At 36.8% G+C, this 23,239-nt stretch overlaps 2 protein-coding genes and 1 long non-coding RNA gene across 6 annotated transcripts in view; 1 reads left to right on the top strand and 2 right to left on the bottom strand.

The window, feature by feature from the left end:
• The window catches only part of LOC309477007 (uncharacterized protein), a 55,638-nt gene extending 49,979 nt beyond the window's left edge, over positions 1–5,659 (bottom strand). Inside the window, exon 1 of one of the 2 annotated variants that reach the window (XM_082140166.1) lies at positions 5,585–5,659. The gene's annotated coding sequence lies outside the window, so the exon portion shown is untranslated. Of the gene's footprint in view, positions 1–5,350; positions 5,463–5,584 lie in introns of those variants that run through there. The other variant, XM_082140165.1, reaches the window with a different exon arrangement.
• LOC309476989 (uncharacterized protein) overlaps positions 1–23,239 on the top strand; it is a 423,389-nt gene that overhangs the window by 310,407 nt on the left and 89,743 nt on the right. The gene's annotated exons all lie outside the window — the stretch shown is intronic.
• On the bottom strand, positions 12,997–15,121 carry LOC309477041. The gene is made up of 3 exons (XR_014198492.1): positions 15,033–15,121; positions 14,766–14,926; positions 12,997–13,574 (listed from the first exon to the last, which is right to left on the bottom strand). It is a non-coding gene; the product is annotated as an uncharacterized lncRNA (long non-coding RNA).

The raw sequence follows: 23,239 nt of genomic DNA on the forward strand, positions 1-23,239 counted from the left end.
AACCGGCCTTCCAGTCATTGTACCATGTCAACATTGTAACATGTTGTCACTAAACTTAATAAAATTCTGTTTAGTTACCAAATGTTTTGACAATCACAATTACACCTATTGTGATGCAAGTTTTTTTTATTCTGCATCCCCCCCAATCCATCCATTTATCTTGTGCAATTAAAATATTGTGATAATACCGTATACCGTGATAAAAGCTCAATCAATTAATCGCAGCATGAAAATGTGATACCGGCACATGCCTATTTGAATCTATTGAGTACTCCTTCCCTGAGAACAGCGCGTAATACACAAAAATAAAAGCGATTTGAATCTATACTCCTGCCCTGAGAGCAGCACGTAATACACTAAAATAAAAGCGATTTGAATCTAGAGTACTCCTGCCCTGAGAGCAGTGCGTAATACACTAAAATAAAAGCGATTTGAATCTATTGAGTACTCCTGCCCTGAAAGCAGCGCGTAATACACTAAAATAACAGCGATTTGAATCTAGAGTACTCCTGCCCTGAGAGCAGCGCGTAATACACTAAAATAAAAGCGATTTGAATCTATTGAGTACACCTGTCCTGAGAGCAGCGCGTAATACACTAAAATAAAAGCGATTTGAATCTATTGAGTACTCCTGCCCTGAGAGCAGCGTGTTATACACTAAAAATTACAGCGATTTGAATCTATTGAGTACTCCTGCCCTGAGAGCAGCGCGTTATACACTAAAATAAAAGCAATTTGAATCTATTGAGTACTCCTGCCCTGAGAGCAGCGCATAATGCACAAAAATAAAAGCGATTTGAATCTATGGAGTACTCCTGCCCTGAGAGCAGCGCGTAATACACTAAAAATAACTGCGATTTGAATCTATTGAGTACTCCTGCCCTGAGAGCAGAGCGTAATACACTGAAATAAAAGCAATTTGAATCTATTGAGTACTCCTGCCCTGAGAGCAGCGCGTAATGCACAAAAATAAAAGCGATTTGAATCTATGGAGTACTCCTGCCCTGAGAGCAGCGCGTAATACACTAAAAATAAAAGTGATTTGAATCTATTGAGTACTCCTGCCCTGAGAGCAGAGCGTAATACACTAAAAATAAAAGTGATTTGAATCTATTGAGTACTCCTGCCCTGAGAGCAGAGCGTAATACACTAAAAATAAAAGTGATTTGAATCTATGGAGTACTCCTGCCCTGAGAGCAGCGCGTAATACACTAAAAATAACTGCGATTTGAATCTATTGAGTACTCCTGCCCTGAGAGCAGAGCGTAATACACTGAAATAAAAGCAATTTGAATCTATTGAGTACTCCTGCCCTGAGAGCAGCGCGTAATGCACAAAAATAAAAGCGATTTGAATCTATGGAGTACTCCTGCCCTGAGAGCAGCGCGTAATACACTAAAAATAAAAGTGATTTGAATCTATTGAGTACTCCTGCCCTGAGAGCAGAGCGTAATACACTAAAAATAAAAGTGATTTGAATCTATTGAGTACTCCTGCCCTGAGAGCAGAGCGTAATACACTAAAAATAAAAGCGATTTGAATCTATGGAGTACTCCTGCCCTGAGAGCAGCGCGTAATACACTAAAAATAAAAGTGATTTGAATCTATTGAGTACTCCTGCCCTGAGAGCAGAGCGTAATACACTAAAAATAAAAGTGATTTGAATCTATTGAGTACTCCTGCCCTGAGAACAGCGCGTAATACACTAAAATAAAAGCGATTTGAATCTATTGAGTACTCCTGCCCTGAGAGCAGCGCGTAATACACTAAAATAAAAGCGATTTGAATCTAGAGTACTCCTGCCCTGAGAGCAGCGCGTAATACACTAAAATAAAAGCGATTTGAATCTATTGAGTACTCCTGCCCTGAGAGCAGCGCGTAATACACTAAAATAAAAGCGATTTGAATCTATTGAGTACTCCTGCCCTGAGAGCAGCGCGTAATACACTAAAATAAAAGCGATTTGAATCTATTAAGTACTCCTGCCCTGAGAGCAGCGCGTAATACACTAAAAATAAAAGTGATTTGAATCTATTGAGTACTCCTTCCCTGAGAACAGCGCGTAATACACAAAAATAAAAGCGATTTGAATCTATACTCCTGCCCTGAGAGCAGCACGTAATACACTAAAATAACAGCTATTTAAATCTATTGAGTACTCCTGCCCTGAGAGCAGCGCGTAATACACTAAAAATAAAAGTGATTTGAATCTATTGAGTACTCCTTCCCTGAGAGCAGCGCGTGATACACAAAAATAAAAGCGATTTGAATCTATACTCCTGCCCTGAGAGCAGCGCGTAATACACTAAAATAACAGCAATTTGAATCTATTGAGTACTCCTGCCCTGAGAGCAGCGCGTAATACACTAAAATAAAAGCGATTTGAATCTAGAGTACTCCTGCCCTGAGAGCAGTGCGTAATACACTAAAATAAAAGCGATTTGAATCTATTGAGTACTCCTGCCCTGAGAGCAGCGCGTAATACACTAAAAATAAAAGTGATTTGAATCTATTGAGTACTCCTTCCCTGAGAGCAGCGCGTGATACACAAAAATAAAAGCAATTTGAATCTATTGAGTACTCCTGCCCTGAGAGCAGCGCGTAATACACTAAAATAACAGCAATTTGAATCTATTGAGTACTCCTGCCCTGAGAGCAGTGCGTAATACACTAAAATAAAAGCGATTTGAATCTATTGAGTACTCCTGCCCTGAGAGCAGCGCGTGATACACAAAAATAAAAGCAATTTGAATCTATTGAGTACTCCTGCCCTGAGAGCAGCGCGTGATACACAAAAATAAAAGCAATTTGAATCTATTGAGTACTCCTGCCCTGATAGCAGCGCGTAATACACTAAAATAACAGCAATTTGAATCTATTGAGTACTCCTGCCCTGAGAGCAGCGCGTAATACACTAAAATAACAGCAATTTGAATCTATTGAGTACTCCTGCCCTGAGAGCAGCGCGTGATACACAAAAATAAAAGCTATTTGAATCTATTGAGTACTCCTGCCCTGAGAGCAGCGCGTAATACACTAAAATAACAGCAATTTGAATCTATTGAGTACTCCTGCCCTGAGAGCAGTGCGTAATACACTAAAATAAAAGCGATTTGAATCTATTGAGTACTCCTGCCCTGAGAGCAGTGCGTAATACACTAAAATAACAGCTATTTGAATCTATTGAGTACTCCTGCCCTGAGAGCAGCGCGTAATACACTAAAAATAAAAGTGATTTGAATCTATTGAGTACTCCTTCCCTGAGAGCAGCGCGTGAATGATACACAAAAATAAAAGCGATTTGAATCTATACTCCTGCCCTGAGAGCAGCGCGTAATACACTAAAAATAACAGCGATTTGAATCTATTGAGTACTCCTGCCCTGAGAGCAGCGCGTATTACACTAAAAATAAAAGTGATTTGAATCTATTGAGTACTCCTGCCCTGAGAGCAGCGCGTAATACACTAAAAATAAAAGTGATTTGAATCTATCGAGTACTCCTGCCCTGAGAGCAGCGCGTTTTACACTAAAAATAAAAGTGATTTGAATCTATTGAGTACTCCTGCCCTGAGAGCAGCGCTAAGGCGGGAGATGTATCATTTTGACCGTTGAAATATCGCGGAAAATTTGAACGAGTTCTGTTCTCGCATATCAATTTAACAGACAGCGAGGTACCATTGGAAAAGCATGTTTTACACCAGTTACCCCATAAGCAGCTTTGTTTTGGTCGACTGATGAAACAGTCAAATCAAAATGCATACAGTACGATATTTAGACGATGATTATTAGTTCTGTGCATTTTTAAATGTTCACTTATTATCTTAGTAAACGTTAGAGGATGTTGAATTGTAACAAAATATAGTAGTAAATTCACTTACCTTGCAATAAATGCGTTCTCCCACGAACATCTGTCTTTTTCCGACTATTCCTCAAGAATTAGAGGTGGGCGGATCGATCCTGAAGTATCGATACTATCGATACTGACGTGGTATCGAAAAGGATCGATCCTCACATAAAAATATCGATCCAAATGTGTGTTTTTTTTTTACCAGTAATTTTTATTAATTTAGCACGCAATGCAGTGCGTAAAATAAGCTTCTAAGTGGAAAAATAAGCGAATGTTAGCGGATAATTGTGTAGGATAGAACTTTTTCTCCTAGTCATCTGGATACAAGACAAAACCAATCAATCACAGAGAGCGTTCGATGCTGGTGCTTTACTGAGCGCACAGGACCAGTGCGTTTGGGAAACGAAGCCTTGCTTAGATGACATGACAGAGAAACAATCGGGAGTTATTTTGCAATAAACAAAGCAAAAGTGTATATAACGGTTCAAAATGTTGACGTCAGTAAGATTTTTTTAATGAAATTAATATTTTTATTCAACAAGGATCGATGCATTAAATTGATCAAAAGTGACAGTCAAGGGTTTTTCACTGTTAAAAAAAACTACTTCATATAAATGCTGTTCTTTCAACTTTGTTCATCAAATAATTCTGCATCATGGTTTCCACAAAAAATATGAAACTGTTTTCAACATTGATAATAATAAGAAATGTTTCCTGAGCTGTAAATCAGCATATTAAAATGAATTATCATCATGACTGGAGTAATGATGCCGAAAATTCAGCTTTGATCATTTGAATAAATTACAGTTTAGTATGACATAGAAAACAGATAGCCTATGTTAAATTGTAATATTACAGTTTTTACTGTATTTTTGATCAAATAAAGAAGAGAATTAAAAATCTTACAGACCCCAAACTTTTGAACAGTAGGCTAGTGTACAATAGTACTTTTACTATAATTAGGGTAGTTTTGTAAAAGTCACTGACTAATAATTACAGGCGAGTTGAGAGCACAATTCACAAAATATTTAGTAGTCATGAAAACGTATTCAGATTTAGCATATTAATGATGCATTCACCTCATAAATCATGAAACACTGCTCTAGCACAGGAAAGTGCATACAAGTTCAAGTGCATGCTTTTAAAATGAAAAAGTATTGGTATCGGTATCGATATCGGCGATACTGGCCCTGTATTTACTTGGTATCGGATCGATACCGAAATTTGGAGTATCGCCCACCCCTATCAAGAATCCCTCCGCACCGCAACGCACCTCAAAATCAAACGTCTAAACCCCGCCCTTGCTTCAGTTTCATTGGTTGAAGCTGTAAACCAATCATTTTCCTTTCTGCCCTCAGAACATGTTTGAGTAAGTAAAACTCCCATCTGCTCAGAGAATAAAGCTCGGTAAACTAAGCTTGACTGAATAATTAAATCATGCGTTTAGAAACATGTTTCTACATGTTTTTTATGTTTAGAAACATAACCTGCGTTATTCTCACCTGTGAGAAGAAGAGAGATGACATAAAGATAAAGTCATGCAGTGAGAATCCTAGTGTCAACAGTAGATACAGGAGAATACACTGCAGATCTCACTCGTTTATACACACTCACACACACACACACACCACAAAACTCCAGCAATGAGCAACCAAATGCAAAAACTCACACTTTATCTAGCTCTCCTCTAGCTTTAACCTAGGTTATAATTTATTATTGGTGCTCTGGTTACTCACAATGAGAGCCGGTCAGACGCAGGGCACTTGATGTGCTGAGAGAACAAGGAAGAGCTTCGTTTTAGCCTTGGAGGTAGAGTTGTGACGTTCGCGAACGAACCGATTCTTTTGAACGGCTCATAAACATGAACGATGGGAGCCGAGTCGCGGCTGGAGGGGAGCCGTTCTTTCTGTCGTTCTTTTTTTCCTATGCGTGTTTCACACAGATGCACACAAATTAGCTCCTCCGCGAGACAGAACAGTTATAGGGGACGCACATGGCACCCTTTAGCGTCAATATGAGACGCAGATAGTCTATCTGCGTCTCATATTGACGCTAAAGGGTGCCATGTGCGTTCGATGTAGACGAAACGTCAAAAGCGTCAGTATATGACGACTTGGGATGAGAATGCGTTGGCCGAACAGCATGATAGTTGTGCACGCATCCTTCACGTGAGTACTCCAGTGGAAAAAACCCTGCGTGCCTCTGTCATTGGGTAGGAGCGGCGTCACATGCTTACTCCAGTTTAAAAAATAAAAATAAAAACACGTGCGAGTGCCTCTCTGTCTCAGTGCCAACGTCAGTAATAGCGGGTCGTTAGGTATTGTGTGAATAACATAAGTCAACGTAGCTTTACACATACACACACTTTGTACTAAAGGTAAATCCAAAATAGTGATGTCACTGTCTAAGCAGAGGGATGTTGTGCAACCCAGAGTCATAGAGAGAGAGAGTTGCGACACTCCCATAGACCTCCTTTGTAAATAATGGCGGCGCTTTTAACCGCCTACTTCCGGGATATGAAGATCGGAATAGTTCCAAACACTGTCATTTGGGCGTTGGACACCATTCACTTACATTGCTGCGCGTCGAGTTGTTCCAGAGTTAAGTTGCCGAAATATCGACCTCTTTTGAATTGTCAGATGTCTATATTGTATCAGAGGCCCTTTGCGATGCTTATACTGGTCTTCATGTGTACATGCACAGCGTAATTATTTATATTTTATGTTGGTTGTTTCAACCAATTTTCAAGCACTGCCTGCTAGCTAACGTTAGTTAGCTAGCGCGACTTCGTCAGCTAAGAGTTCGGTAATGAATCGCTACCACCTTTATAGCAACTTTTATTTAATTAAATTTTTTGGGATATACTAACTTTTCATTATGTTATTATTGTCTTGAGTGAAGCGGCTTGTGAGAACAATGCTGGACCTTTAGGATTGTTATGGCCATCACCAGTCCTGTCTGTTTCATGGATCACCTGCCCCTGGTTTTTGTTTTTCTTGTTCACACACACAAGCACACATTTTTGTTGTCTGTCATTGTTTAATAAAAAATATTTTATTTGAAAACCTTCATTTGTATCAGCCATGCTTAAATTCGTTTTTAATCTGTTATAGTTTTGATAATGTGTATGGCTTAATCTTAAAATAATATTCTTAGTCTTAACATGATCATGTTTCACGTTGTGGTCCTGGGGATGGCCACTTTCATCAGAAGAAGTGAGCTAGCTTCTAAGCGAATTCTGAACGGACCGCCACGGCAGACCTCTTTGCGTGATCACGAAGGTAGGCTAATGGCTGAATCTACATTTATAAGCAAAATCACGGGAATCAATAGCCTAATACAGCCCAGTTGTGCTAAAATAAATATCATGAGACGTCCATCATCAGATGAATGATATGGAAAAGTTAAGTTAGAGCCGCTAAAGCCAGTGCTACTACCCATGCGAACATGAACACTAAGCTTTTCCCTCCAAAAATATAGCTTAAAACTTATCTCCAAATGCAAAACTGACATTAACAAAATGCAATAATGCAATAACAGCTGAAAAAGTACTTGGGTGTGTGTTTTATTTTATATTTACCGTTCAATAATGCAATCGCTGCTGTCTGTCCCATAGAAGAACATGACAGCCAGCGTACGTTTTGGAACTATTGGGGCTTACATGAACCACGTGACAGCCATAGCGGCGACATCAAAGAGTGTCGCAACTCTCTCTCTCTATGGCTCTGGTGCAACCCTATGGAATATAGTCCACACATGACAAATGAGGTAATAATCAATATTTCAGAATAATTCAAACTCAGATATTGGTGTGTGATATCTGAGTTTGAATTATTTGACTACAAATCTCACCTCATAATTCCTCCCAGTGATTATTTCCAAGATAAACTGAGATGCCCCCAAGCTGGCTTCTTAAAACTGACTAAATATTTAAAAAGAGCCAAAAGAGCCGTTCTTTTGAACGGCTCTTTGAAAGGAACGGATCGCCAAGATCCAGATCCCCTCAAAGAGCCATAAATCCCATCACTACTTGGAGGTGAGCGGCCGCTTTAAAGAGCATTGGGAGGGGAGGGCCTGACTCGGCCAATCAGGACGCAATTCTCAAGCACTCCTCGTGAAGCTCCGCCCCCTCTCCCCTCCACTTCCAGAAATGAGTTCGAGATAAGGTAAAACTAAAGCTATACCAAATGGACTTGTTCATCTAATGAAATGTCATTTATCATTTGAAGAGATTGTAAAGAGTGAACATACATTTCTGATTGAAGACAAGAGTATTTACGACTCAAAATGTAGCAATAAAATTATAAGAAGTGTGTTTCAGTCAAGAAAACGAATTACCTCGAGGGGGGATTTTTTTGGGGAATTCTTTGATAAAAAATATTAATTGGAAGAAAGCATGGCTCTTACCTTACAAATGTTGTATCCCCAACAAAAAGAACTACACTTAAGAATTTTGCATAATATATATCCCACTAACGAAATCACATCTAAATTTGGTAATATTAATTTGAATTGTAATTTTTGTAAAAGCAATACTGAGTCGATCATCTTTTCTTTAATTGCTCCCTTGTTAAAGAATTTTGGTTGGAATTGTCAAAACTCCTTGTTTCAAAACTAAAATTAGATATTGATTTTGTATTGGGAGATGTTGTTTTCTTGTTTTCAGTAACTTATATTGTGCATTTATATTTAGAATTTGAATTATATAAGTTAATTATAGTGATCGATTTTTACTTTTGAGCCCCAGCGCCTGCCTCTGAGGAACTACCTGCACGTCCCTGGCAGTTAGTTTGTAAAATATCTTCATTGTTTTGTCAGATATCTTGATTTCGTCTGAAGATATGCAGAGAAGTGTGTGTGTGTTGTTGTTGTTGCTGTTAATAAACTAAAAATAATAGGCCTATAATTTTATTAAACAATAAATTAAATTATATTTGCTCCATGCACAGCGACTGTTGACGTTCGAACTTGAGTGTGTGGGCCAGTACTTCCGGTGATCTGACAGCGAGAGCGAGAGACAACAGCGACGAGTTCCATTATCACAGAGAGATTTTTTCACAATGAGAGTTTTTAGGATTCTAGAGAGGCGACTTGCCTTTCAGAGGGTGACCGCCTCAGCACTTCATCTTTGTGTGCCATACAGTTTCGTCACGTTACAATAGAAGTCAGCTTTCATGCATTCCCCGTTGCCGCTGCGGTACGGGCTGAGTGGATGCAGAAGATCAAGAGCGGATGACTTCAACCCGGCCACATTTTTAAATGCATATAATTTTCAGTGTATTTCTCCTGTGCATTTCTATGCTTTCTATTACTGCATTTATTTTGTGCAAGTGAGATGAGTAAAGATCAGGGGTGCGTTCTCCGAAACTACCTTAACGCTACGTCGTTCTTAAGTTGTACCTTAAGAAGTACCTTATCGTTAATACGTGGTTTCCGAAACCTTCTTAGTTAAGTATACCTTCTGTAAGTTTTAAACACCAGACAGTACCTTCTGCTTTGGATAAAAGCGTCAGCTAAATGAATAAATGTAAGTCATACGTTCGTAAGGTTGGTCTGGAGCGCTCTTAGCTAAACTCTTAGTGAGGGGCGGCAGTGGCTCAGTGGTTCATGTAGATTGTCTACAAACCGGAAGGTTGGTGGTTCAATCCCCGGTTCCACCTGACCAAGTGTCGAGGTGTCCTTGAGCAAGACACCTAACCCCAGCTGCTCCCGACGAGCTGGATCGCCTTGCATGGCTGACACCGCCGTCGGTGTATGAATGAGTGAGTGAATGGGTGAATGTGAGGCAATATTGTAAAGCGCTTTGGTGGCCATTGGGTCTGTGAAAGCGCTATATAAATGCAGTCCATTTACCATTTTTTACCTTATCGCTGCTGACGGTTCATACCGCTAGTGGCCACCACTACGCAAAAAGCTTTTTTACATCGCAGTTTAATTACACATAGAAAATTTTATATGAACATTTAATATAAAATCTGATTTAGTATTAAAATTACATTTTTACTTTACTTAAAAAATTTACACATAAAATACTTATGTTGTTATAGCCTACACCCAGTGTATGGAAGTGTTTTCATTAATAAAGTTTCCATACACTAATGGTTGTTAGCTTTTTTTAATTAGGCTACTATCCTAAGGCACATCAGCTGGCGAATCATTTGACAGAAAAGGCTTAGGAGTCTATATAAAGAAAGATGAGTTTACACAAACTTTATAGCTATGGCAGCGAGACAGCGAGTACTTGTTTTAAATCAAAGACGGCGCCGTCCGCGGAGCCAGTTAGTGTATGTCAACTACATGGCTGGTGGATAATCAGCATACGTTGTGGAGAACATTAACACACTTATGGCCGTGAGGGTTTGGGATTGCACACTTGCTAAATTATAAACACATACTCATATTTATTTCTGCATGTACATATTTCAATGACCCCCGATAAATGCAGTTTGTACTATTTCTAAAACGCTTCTTTATAAAGAACATTGTTTTCTCAATACTTTACCTATACCGCTGTGAAGGAAAGAGCGCACAATCGATCATCGAGGCATCGATATCAACCTATTCAGCGCCTCCACCATGGACAGCACCTGCTAAGGTCGAACTTAAGAAGGTTTACCTTAAGCAACATCCTAAGGTATAGTTCGGAGAACACACGTAGGAAAGGTATACCTGTAGTTAAGGTGTACCTTTTGAGTCTTCGTAGCGCGCTAAGAGACAATGTTATCGGAGAACGCACCCCTGTTTCATTAATCATTATCTGTCTGGTGTTTATAAGCAGCACATACAGTATTGTACTACGTGTAAAATATACACAAATTTAGCTATATTAAATTGTTTGTGGTACCTACAGTTAAAAATGTAAATGTAAAATATTTGATGATAATATTGATAGAGCAATTGATGCAAGTAAGTAAAAATATATAAATACAAAACCACTTTCTAAGAGCAAAAATCAGCGATCTGCACATACAGGTAAAACTCTTAGTGAGTTAACTGCTTTGTTCATGCAAGGTCTCCAGCTATTAACTTCACTTGCTAGTGTGTTAGCAGCAGGGGCGTCGGACTGGGGGTAAAACCAGTACTGATTACCAGGGCCCCAAGGGGAAAGAGGGCCCTTGAAAAGTCTGGAATATATTTTATTTTACCTGGATATTTTCATTTCCTAATTAAATTTCACAATGAATGTCAGATGAAATGTAAAGTTGGTGTATTGGCTGAATAACTTGGTTGATTGACTGACTGGTCCCACCCCTTGCTAATGTGCCAAATGGTTTAGTCCATCTGCACGCATTTTGTTGATGTTAGTTAGTTGAGCATCTGGAGGAGCGCAAACTTCTGCTGTAGTAATGTCTTTCTCAAAGACAGCCAAATCAGGCCATCCAAAAAGAAAGGAAAGACAGGAGAAGGAAAGAAAACAAAATGAGGGGAAACAATTGGTAACTGACTTCTTTTCAAAGAAAGGTGAGCACAAACTAGAACACAACATCTATAGTGCTAAACCGCTTGAATATCTTTGCGATCGTTAGTGCTAAAAGTGCACTGAGACAACCCATCGAGAGCAGAACATACACTTTCAGATGATAATTTGGTTATACATGTAATCTGAGGTAAAGGCTAAATAAATAAACTGTACACTAACAATGTTGTTTGCATACAACACACCATTATAATAGCCTAAATTGAAACCTGTTTAATTTTAAATGAATAGGCTATAATATCTAAAATTAGCAATTTTATAGCCTACATTGGGAGTTATATATTCAAATTGAGGAACATGGGGGCCCATCAGGACTGCCTATGCATAGAGCCCGGGATCTTGTGCTACGCCCCTGTGTGTCGCATTACCTGCACTGTAAAAAAAAATTTGTTCACTCAACTTACATTTTTTAGTTATTTTTTTGCTTTGACTCAGTTAAGTTTTATTGACTTAATCTACTAAGTATGTTCAACTTAAAAAGTTTAGTTGACATAGTTAAAATAGTTGAGCCAACAACTTATTTCAAGTTACCTGGACTTGTAAAGATTAGTTGAAATACAATAACTTACATTTTCAAGTTACCTGGATTTGTAAAGATTAGTTGAAATACGATAACTTACATTTTCAAGTTACCTGGACTTGTAAAGATTAGTTGAAATACGATAACTTACATTTTCAAGTTACCTGGACTTGTAAAGATTAGTTGAAATACAATAACTTACATGTTCAAGTTACCTGGACTTCTAAATATTAGTTGAAATACGATAACTTACATTTTCAAGTTATCTGTACTAAAGTGTATGTTCATTGAACTTAATTTAGCATATTTTCTCAACTTGCAATATAGCACACTCAACCAAATAAATAACAGATTTTTCCATACAAATGGTTTTATTGTTCCTTACAAATCAATAAATGTTAAGAATAAACAACATATTCAAAGGAATACAATTATATCACAATTGCATGAAGTTTAAAGATAAAAATGTATTTGAAAAATGCATAGAAAGTGTATTCATGTGGGATTTTTTTCATGTTTGTACAAGTTTTCAGCATTGATGACCTGACATGCATTCTCATTGCTTAATTTTTTAAAATTTTACTTGGCTAAAACATATATTAAGATTTCATGTGTTTTAAAGTTATTTCACAAGGGGGTATATTTATGTGAAAAATCTTAAAGTCTCAGTTCACACAAAAAAAGTTGCTCACCTGTTAATACCTGTTAATACTTTCCATTGTTGGTAGACAAATGAAGATCTTTTTAATAAAATCGGTGAGCTTTCTGTCCCTCCTTTGACAGCCTAAGCAACTAGCACTTTCAAGGTCCAGAAAAGACATCCTTAAAGTAATCCAAGTGACTCCAGTGGTTTAACCTAGGTTTTATGAAGCATTGTCAGTGTTTCATTCCATTTTATTTATTAAATAGTTTTCTCCATCAAATGTTTACAAGAACATAGCAGCACATGATTCTTGTGTCGACGCGAAAGCTGACACTGCTGCATGTAAACAAATATATAAACCACTGACGTCACTTGGATTACTTTAAGGATGTCTTTTCTGGACCTTGAAAGTATTAGTTGAATAGGATGTCAAAGGAGGGACAGAAAGATCAAAGATTTCATTTAAAAAAATATCTTAATTTATGTTTCAAAGATAAATAAAGGTCTTTTAGGTTTGGAGCAACATGAGATCTAACATTTAACAAAATAATTTTAATTTAGGTTAAACTAACACTTTAAGATTTTTCACATTAATAATACCTCTTTAACTGTGAAATAACTTTAAACCACATGAAATCTTAATATATGTTTTAGCCAAGTAAAATTAAACAAAGTTAAACAATGAAAATGATGTCAGGCCCTTGATGCAGAGAACTTGTAAAAACATGGGTAAACAAAAAAATACAGATGAAAACACAGGCTCTTTGTAGAAATACATACCTTACCTCAACAACATCTTTAATTCAACAATGTATTTTTAAGAGAGTGCACTCTTGCACTGCAGGTATCAGCTCCAATGTTCATGAATCACCTCGAAAGTGTATCTGAGGTGTTTTCTGGGGTAGTTTATGTTGAGAGCATAAAGCAATGTCATTTGTATGTCACCAAATCCTCGCAGAACAACTGCTTCCTCGATTACAAGGGCCACATCACTAGAGTTGCATGGAATTGGGTCTATCACATCTTCCACCACTGCGATGATTCCTAGAGTCATGCCCCGATCATATCTTCTTCGGAATCTGTGTGCTGTATTAAAAAATGACAAACTTCAAAATGTGCTTTCACACATACAACACTGAAGCTCAACCACTTAAACACAACATGAGTACACCAAGTCTTATTTAGTGTTCCGAAGAAGATTAAAGGTCTTACAGGCTTGGAACAATATGAGGGCGAGTAATTGATGAGAGAACTTTCATTTTTGAATGAACTATCCTGTAAAAAACCTTTAAACTGAGAGACTTAGGTCAAATACTATACACTGTGAATAAACGGAGGCATTTTGCATCTGTACACTAAATGAAGCAAGGGTATAAAATGTTACATTCAAGCTACAATATTTTAAGGCCTAAAGAAATTGATTTCACAGGGGACTTTTTTCTTCCAAAATGTAATTTTGATTATCAAAGATAAAACTTAAAGGTGGTATCAGCGATTTCAGGCCCAAACATAAATGATCACATTCATCTAATATTTCCTAACGATCCGCTAGCTGCCCGCCCCATAAGCTTGCTGTCAAAAAAACGCGTCTCTCTAGGTAGCCTAGGCTCTGAGATCTGCACACAAAAACAGTTGGTGGGCAATTCCATGCAAAACTGTCACATCCATAACGCCAACTAAATACCATGGCATTGTGTTGGCGTTATGGATGTGACAGTTTTGCGTGGAATTGCCCTGGTATCAACATCACTCAAAACCAAAATAAATAGTGTTCCAACCAATCATCGACAGGGGCGGGTGTTGTGAGGTTTTCGCGTGCAGCCGTCATAGGCAGCCGTGCACGAGCGCAAAACCTCACAACACCCGCCCCTGTCGATGATTGGTTGGAACACTATTTATTTTGGTTTTGAGTGATGTTGATACCAACTGTTTTTGTGTGCAGATCTCAGAGCCTAGGCTACCTAGAGAGACGCGGTTTTTTGACAGCATGCTTATGGGGCGGGCAGCTAGCGGATCGTTAGGAAATATTAGATGAATGTGATCATTTATGTTTGGGCCTGAAATCGCTGATACCACCTTTAATATGTCATTATAAAATGATTGACTAGAAGGTGACTAATTTTAATTTATTTTAAATACGCATTAACAAATGACATATTACTTTTTTCTTCAATATTTTGCAGCACTAATAAAAAATATGCACGACAACAGAAATGGCAAGAAAGGAAGTGCCCATAATGTTTATGAAAAAAGTACAGTAGAAATATATGTACTTACATTTTTATCTAGGCTGTCCATTATGGTCCTCATTTCAGCAATGTCAGCAAAGTGCTTGAACGGTAGACACAACAGTTTTGGTAGATGCCAGTCAAGACCCTCATAAAAGGACTTGCTCAGGTCCAGTGAAATTAGCATGTTGAATTCTGCACTGATCTAAACTAATATTAAATGACACAAACATAACAGCAGCATGTTAAACAACACTGCAAAATAATATATCTACATATTCATCTAAACACCATTTTCAGCAGTGTAGGACTTTACCTGTCTCTCACAAAAAAAGAACCGGCCACCTCTTTTTCCATATCAGATACTGGAGGATCCTTTTTTAACTCTCCTGTAATGCCACAGGTCTCTGAGAAAGCATAAAGATCACAGTTCAACGTAAAAGCTGCAGCACAGAGCCGGACAGATTGTGTATGGTCCCTGGACAAATGTATTTTTTAGAGCAAACTCAGTTCTAAATGAACACACACAGTCTTTATAGATGCAGGGAAGCAGACAGTTACTTACATGATGGCAGTGCTTCAGCTTTTAGTGCCTTCTGACAATGCGTTCATTGGTTGTCTTGAATAAACAGAACTTGCTGCTCCACTTTATTGGTCAAGGGCAAAAGAAAAGAACAATTAAGTCAACTAACATTTAATAAACCGAGTACACATACACAATCAAGATCAAGACTAGATCAATAATAGTTTATCACCAAATTTGTGGATATATATTTATTGACATTACTATTAAGACCTTATTAGGACAGTATTAGCTGCTAAGCATTTCACTAGTTCTGGGGAAAACACTGCGATGGTTAAGCGGTTGCTATAGTTACATAATCTCCCACAATAAACTAAACATAACTGACCACAGTCTTTTAAGTTCGACATTTAATAAGTAAAACTAGACAGTTGTTCAACAACTTTTCAGTTATGGAGCGTCCATCTCGAACACCGGAGGATTCTGATAATCCTGCCGCACCACTCACACAGTTTTACATTAAATTAACGTTACATTATTTGTCAGCTCGTTGTTGTCGTACTCACGCGTCGACGCTGCTTTGCCTGAATGGTGATTAGACTTGGTGATTTTGGCGCAAATAACTTGAACATGAGAGTGAACAAACATGGTAGAAATGCGTTATTTTTCACGACATGCTTTTCCCGCTCTCTAGGCTATTTTATCATTCATCCATATATCAGTCTCTCTCACATAATTAATATATATATATATATATATATATATATATATATATATATATATATATATATATATAGCCTATGTAACGTTAAACTGGTAAAACTGGATTAGCAACAGTCCAATGTGATCTAGAAACGTTGATATTGAACAATACATGGATGATTACTTCATATGTCATTTTACAAGTTATTACATCATATTAACGAATATTTACTTACCATATTTGATGATAGTGGAAGAATTAAATCATCTGCCGATAAACTCTCCAGCAATGGCCGATGAAGGAGTCATGGCGAGAGACCTGTTTGTTTCGCGCTTCACGTGATCTCATCTCGCGATAAATAATGAGAACTAACCTTACTGATTCAGCATATGTTTTTAAGTTGAGGCGGCAAATACTCTAGTTATGTCAACTTGCAGACTAGTTGAGACAGTGAAAACTTAACATGTTAAGTTGAATTAACAAATTCAGAAACCACAAGTTGTATAAACTTACAAAATTACATTGAAACAACTAAAATGCGGAATCATTTTTTACAGTGTGTGTGAATGAGTGAGTGACAGTGTAAAGATCTTTACTCAGATCAACAGTTACTTGTAGGCAATCTTCCCTTCAGAATGTGAAACTAAAACTAACTGACATGAAGAAATATGAAAAACCTGGAGGGGAGGCTGATGAGCGATGATCTATATGTGAAGAAAAACATTTAACATTTTCTCCTCTTGCTTGTTTGAGCAATAGTTCATAGATTACACACACTTTAACATCTCTATTACATTCAGCTCTGTTCAGTTTATCAGCTGACCAAACATGATGAAGTTACATGTTAGAAACACAAGTACCTGTAGATGAACAGTAAACTTTTAGTAAAGTAAGTCATGTTTTCTGTGAAGTAAATGATAGAGACGTGTGTGTGTGTGTGAGTAAGAGAAAATTTACAGGAACAACCCTTCTTCCCCATTTTGATGCGTGTGTACGTGTTTTCAAATTGTGTGTGTCACATTGTGTGCTCGTTGCATTTATGCTATTCAAGAGAGAGAGATGTGTAGAATGAGAAGAATGAGTAAAAAACATTACTTGTTGAGGCACAAGACTATTAACTAACTGTTAAGTAATATGTTATTTTGATTTTGACATCCACACTAAGCCATGGATTTTAATGTCTAGCCATCTACAACCAAGATTTCACTGAGTCCGATGTATGGTGGCAAATCAATGACATCACGCACAGGAATATGTCAGGATAAGCTTGAGGTCGTGGACTGGACAAAGACAACAGAACGTCCATTATAGTCAGTGATGCTACACTGGATGTGGCGCGGCGCGACACGACACGACAAACCCCCGACAGTAAACCGATGCCACACTCCATTCCTGACATACTCAGAGCTCTTGTGCTAGTTCTGTTATGAAGGACAAATGGACTTGCGATGGTCTGTCATGTCCAGTGTAGACAGCTGGTCTCGTCCAGTTTAAACACAGTGTAACAGCATCAGGAGTTCAGATTCTGGTGTGCTGATATTTGTGTGTGGCCCAACTTACCCCATCCTTCACACACATTCACTGACATTACATTCACTGCATGTGCAAACTGTCAAAACCCATAAATGGCATATTACTTAACAATTAGTTAATGTGCCTCAACAAGTCATAACATAATGATACATTTGCAAATCATTAGTTAATGATTAATTAAAGCAGACAACTGGAAGTTGAAGTACATTGACCAATTGTGGTAATTAATGCATTAAGTAAGGCACAATGTAGAGCGAATACAACCCCGACAGGCTGATCAGGACCCCATAGCGGAGCTACTGTATTCGCTATAACAACCGCCTCGCTCTACATTATCCCACTTATTACATGGCTACCTACCAAATACATCAATAATTTGACACAAAATATTGATTTAAAAAGGAGTTTATTGATTTATACTAACTAATACTAACTTGATTACAAAGGGTAAACTGTCTATTATCCATTTTAATAGTCGAAGTATGTACTCCAATTTCAGTGAAATACGCGATTATCTAGAGTCATTTGTTCATCCTTTTAGTGTCATAGCAATATCCGAAACTTGGTTTAATGATGACAAAGGAATCAACTTCGAAATAAATGATTATGACCTCAACTACATCAATAGACAAAACAAAACAGGTGGTGGTGTAGCATTGTACGTCCACAAAACAATGCAGTTTTCAGTAGTAAATAGTTTGTCAATAGCACTTGATAATGTGATGGAATGTGTAACTATTGAACTAAAAAATGAAAAGCAAAAGAATATTATCATAAGTTGTGTCTATAGGTCACCTGGATCAAGTATAGACTTATTCAATAATTGCATGGTGAAACTGTTTTCTGAAGTTACAAACAAGCCCTTATTTTTATGTGGGGATTTCAATATTGACCTTTTGAACTCAAACAAACACAAACCTACCTGTGAATTTGTTGATAGGATGTACAGTATGTCCTTATTTCCATCAATCACAAAGCCCAGTAGGATCACCTCTCGCAGTGCAACTTTAATTGATAACATCTTTACTAACAACTTTTTAAACAATACTGTTAATGGTCTATTGATCTGTGATATCACCGACCATTTACCAGTCTTTACTATATATGACTGCAATGTTAGTAAACGTAATATAACCTGCAATGTGAATTATAGACGAGTACAAACTGATGAAGCTATTAATGGGTTTAATGAAGAATTAAGGTCACAAGATTGGAACACTATTTATGGAGAGATGCAGACTGATGTGGCATACAATAATTTTATAGAAATATTTACTTCCTTGTACAATAAGCACTGTCCCATCAGAGTATTTAGTAAACCGAAAAGAAATCTAAAATGCCCTTGGATTTCCAAAGGCCTGCTGAATGCATGTAAGAAGAAAAATAACCTTTATAAATTGTTTGTTAAATCAAAAACCAAAGAAGCTGAGGATAGATATAAACTGTACAAAAATAAATTGACAGCTATAATGAGAATGGCGAAAAAACAATATTATGAAAAACTATTACTAGCTAATAAATCTAACATAAAAAGAACCTGGGCAGTATTAAATAGTATCATTAAGCAAGGATTTAATAAAACGGATTACCCGGAATATTTTGTTGATTCTAATGGAGAAAATTATGACATGAATAAATTAGTAAATGATTTCAATAATTTTTTTGTAAATGTTGGCCCTGATTTAGCAGCCAAAATTCCAAATCAAGAATTGGAGCTGAACTTTGAAAGAAACGACCATACTATTTTCCTCTCTTCTGTCAGTGAGTGTGAAATAATGAATATTGTGCAAAAATCAAAAAACAAGTTATCCACAGACTGTCACTCAATCAATATGGTACTAATAAAAAAGATAATTAAAAGCATTATAAAGCCTCTAACACATATCTGTAACCTGTCGCTTAAAAACGGCTGTGTGCCAAGAAAAATGAAAATTGCTAAGATCATACCATTGTTCAAAAATGGAAATAGGAATCACTTTACTAATTACAGACCCATTTCACTCCTTCCCCAATTTTCAAAAATCCTTGAAAAGGTTTTTGACAAACGGTTAGAAAATTTCATACATAAGCAAAAGCTAATTAATGAAGGACAATATGGGTTCAGACCCAATAGATCCACTTCAATGGCCATAATTGATGCTACAGAAGAAATATCGAAGGCATTAACAAATAAAAAACATGCAATAGGAATTTTTATTGATCTCAAAAAAGCGTTTGACACCATCAACCATGATATACTACTTAAGAAATTAGAACGATATGGAATACGGGGGGTGGCTGGGAAATGGTTGAAAAGTTATTTGAGCGACAGAGTACAGTATGTCCAAATGTGTGAGCTTTCTTCTGGATGTCTTGACATTGCTTGTGGTGTCCCCCAGGGGTCAGTACTGGGCCCCAAATTGTTTAATTTGTATATTAATGATATTTTTAAGGTTTCTCAGTTGGTTAAATGTGTATTGTTTGCTGACGATACAAACATTTTCTATAGTAACGTCAGTTTGGAGCGACTTATTAGCGTTATAAACAAAGAACTAAGTAAATTTAAAAAATGGATGGAAAGTAACAAATTATCCTTAAACCTAGATAAATCTAAAGTGATGTTTTTTGGAAAGTATCAAGCCGTTTCACAGAAACTGGTTGAGATAGATGGAGTTCCAATTGAAAATGTTCAGGAAATAAAATTTTTAGGTGTAACGATAGACCATAAGTTAAGTTGGAATGCCCACATCAGACATATAACTACTAAAGTCTCCAAAAGCCTTGCTATAATTAGTAGAGTTAAACATATCCTTGATCAAAACGCACTCCATACCATGTATTGTTCTTTAATACAGCCATATCTAATCTACTGTGTAGAGGTATGGGGCAATAATTACAAAAATGTAATACAATCACTTTTTTTGCTACAGAAAAGGGCTGTACGAATTATACACAAGGCTGCCTATTTTGAACACACAAATCCTCTCTTTCTTAAATCAAAGTTATTAAAAATGCAGGATCTCGTAAAATTATATAATGCACAGTTCATGTTTAAAGCATATCACTATTTATTACCTGTGAACGTTCAAAACATGTTTTCTCCCAAAGAGCAGTCGTACAATTTGAGAGGATTTGGGAACTTTGTGGTCCCAATGGCGGGTTCCACCAGGAGGAGTTTTTCTATGTCTGTATGTGGGGTTACTTTGTGGAATAATTTGGGGCTTGAATTTAAGCAATGTCAAAACATTCACCTTTTCAAACGTCTTTACAAACAAAAGGTCTGGTCCCATTACAATGATAATGAGGTTTGATTGTATTCATATTGTGTGGAGTGTTGGATTAGTTGTTATGTACCCTTGTGGTATTCCGTCTACCATTGTTGGTATTTGATATTCATTGTTACCTGAGGTAATATCTGTATGAATATGTATAGTATGTATGTGTGGTTTTGCATATGTGCAACTATAATACTGTTTCTTAATGAGGTATTATTATTACTATTTTTTTATATATATATAAATAATTGTATTTTTCCTTCTCTCTTGGAGATAGTTGAAGTAGGAAGCAGCTATTTTGTTTGTATTCTTTGACAGACTGGGGTGGGGTTCAATAAGTTTTACTTCTCCCCACTCCATTTCAAGCATAAGTGTATAAGTTATTATTCTTACTATTATTATTATTATTATGTATTTTTTTCTGTTGTCACACTATTTGCTTGAAATAAATAAATAAATAAAATTTAAAAACGATTATATTGCTTCCGCTAAAGAAAATAGTCCGTTCCGCGTCCATAGCAACGCTCTGTTTTTCATGGCAACGGTGTGTTATACTCAGCAGTGTCTGTTATCAAGAAATAACACACTGCAGTCTACATTAGAATTCAACCAAGCCATGGAATAATTTACACTATTAGTTAATAAAATATGTTATTAAGAAATGAATACATTGACACATTTAATTAATAACAATTCATATATTACTTAATATATTAGCCATATAGAATCTTTATTAGTTGATGATGCAGTAATTATTAATTAATGGTTTAGTTCTTCATGAGTCAGACATTAACACATGATTATCTGTGCATTAGTTAAGCATGAATTAATGCAGATTAGTGCACACGTATTATAAAGTGTTACCAATCTGAGTAATGAACAAACTGATACAATGGTGGTCAAAACTGACGAAAGGGTATTTTGACTCATGCGTTTGTGTTTCAGTTAAGTAACCAGAAAGCAGTGACCTTATAAGAAGCAGAAATAGACTGAGTCCTGTTCAACAAGTGTGTGAGAGATGCAGAGAACAGAAACAGCAAAGAAAATCTGTCACAGAATCTGTAAGAAGAGGAAGATATGACCTGTGCCAGTCAGACTCTTGACTGATCAAAGCGTCCAGGCTTCAACTGAGGAAGCAAAGGTCAGACCCAATCCATGATAAAGATAGGATTAAACCTGATGACAGTGACACAGATCTGATAAGCCTTGGGAATCACTAAAGAGAAAAAAATAAATAATAAAGAGTCACAGGCATGACTCCGTTTATTTCCTATTTTTATATCAAAAAAATATCTATAAACATATTTTTGTCTAGTTTCCAGTCCAGATATCAAAAAAGTCTTAAATCAAGATGCATTAACTAAAGTATTAAAATGCCATTTGATATTATGTCTTGTTTTCTGGGGAAATAAATAAAAAATAAGTGAGTTTTTTCTTAAAAATTATTTGCCAATGGGGTAAGAAAAAAAATCTTGATTCTGCTTGTGAGAAGATTATGTTTCTTACCCCATTGGCAGATAATTTTGCTTTTGGCAAAAAAAAAAAAAAACACATCTGCATTGTACCTCATGGCTTGTATGCTTGTAGGAGTTATTTAATGGACCACCAGGGTTAATTTTTGATAAAAAAAAAAAAAATTTTTTTTTAAAGTTTGATTAATTTTTAGGGAAATCATCTCAAAAAACTTTAATTTTTTTTATTAACTTTTAATTGAAAGTAACATGTGAAGTCCAATACAGTAACCCATACTCCGAATTTGTGCTCTGCATTTAACCCATCCTAGTTAGTGCACACACACATGGGTGTAGTGAGTATTCACATCACATCGACACACACATTATGGTTTGTTTTATAACGACACATCATTCCCACGTTCACTCCATAATACCTCATTAATTGATTTTCTAAAAAGACATTTCTTGCACACAGCAACTTTACAGAGCAGCAGAAAACTCATTCTGGAGAGAAAGCGTACAAGTGCTCACACTGTGGAGAGAGTGTCTCTCGCTCCAAACCCCTGAAAGGTCACGAGAGAGGTCATACTGGAGAGAAGCCGCACCAGTGCTCTTCATACGGGAAGAGTTTCACTCACTTGCCCAATCTACTGGTTCATATGAAGAAGCATTGTCCAAATCTGTGTGAGTGAGTGTGAGACTGGCCACATCAACCCATTAAATCCTCCATATCACACACTTAATTAGATGTGATGCATTAACAACTCACTGAAGAGATGCTCTGAAATCACTCAGACTCTTTTCATGCTGTTTTAAACTCAATCTGTGAACAACTCTTACAGTCTGGAGGAAAATATATCATAAATCATCCACGTTTTGGCAGGAGGCAGATTTTCTGCTGATTTCTTTCGTATTATAATATCATATACAGAGGTGGGTAGTAACGAAGTACATTTACTTCGTTACATTTACTTGAGTATTTTTTTGGAAAAATTGTACTTTTAAGAGTAGATTTGAATGTGGGTAGGCCTACTTATTACTTTTACTCGAGTACAT

This window comes from Leuciscus leuciscus, assembly GCF_965113295.1.
Source record: "Leuciscus leuciscus genome assembly, chromosome: 16".
NCBI lineage: Eukaryota > Metazoa > Chordata > Actinopteri > Cypriniformes > Leuciscidae > Leuciscus > Leuciscus leuciscus.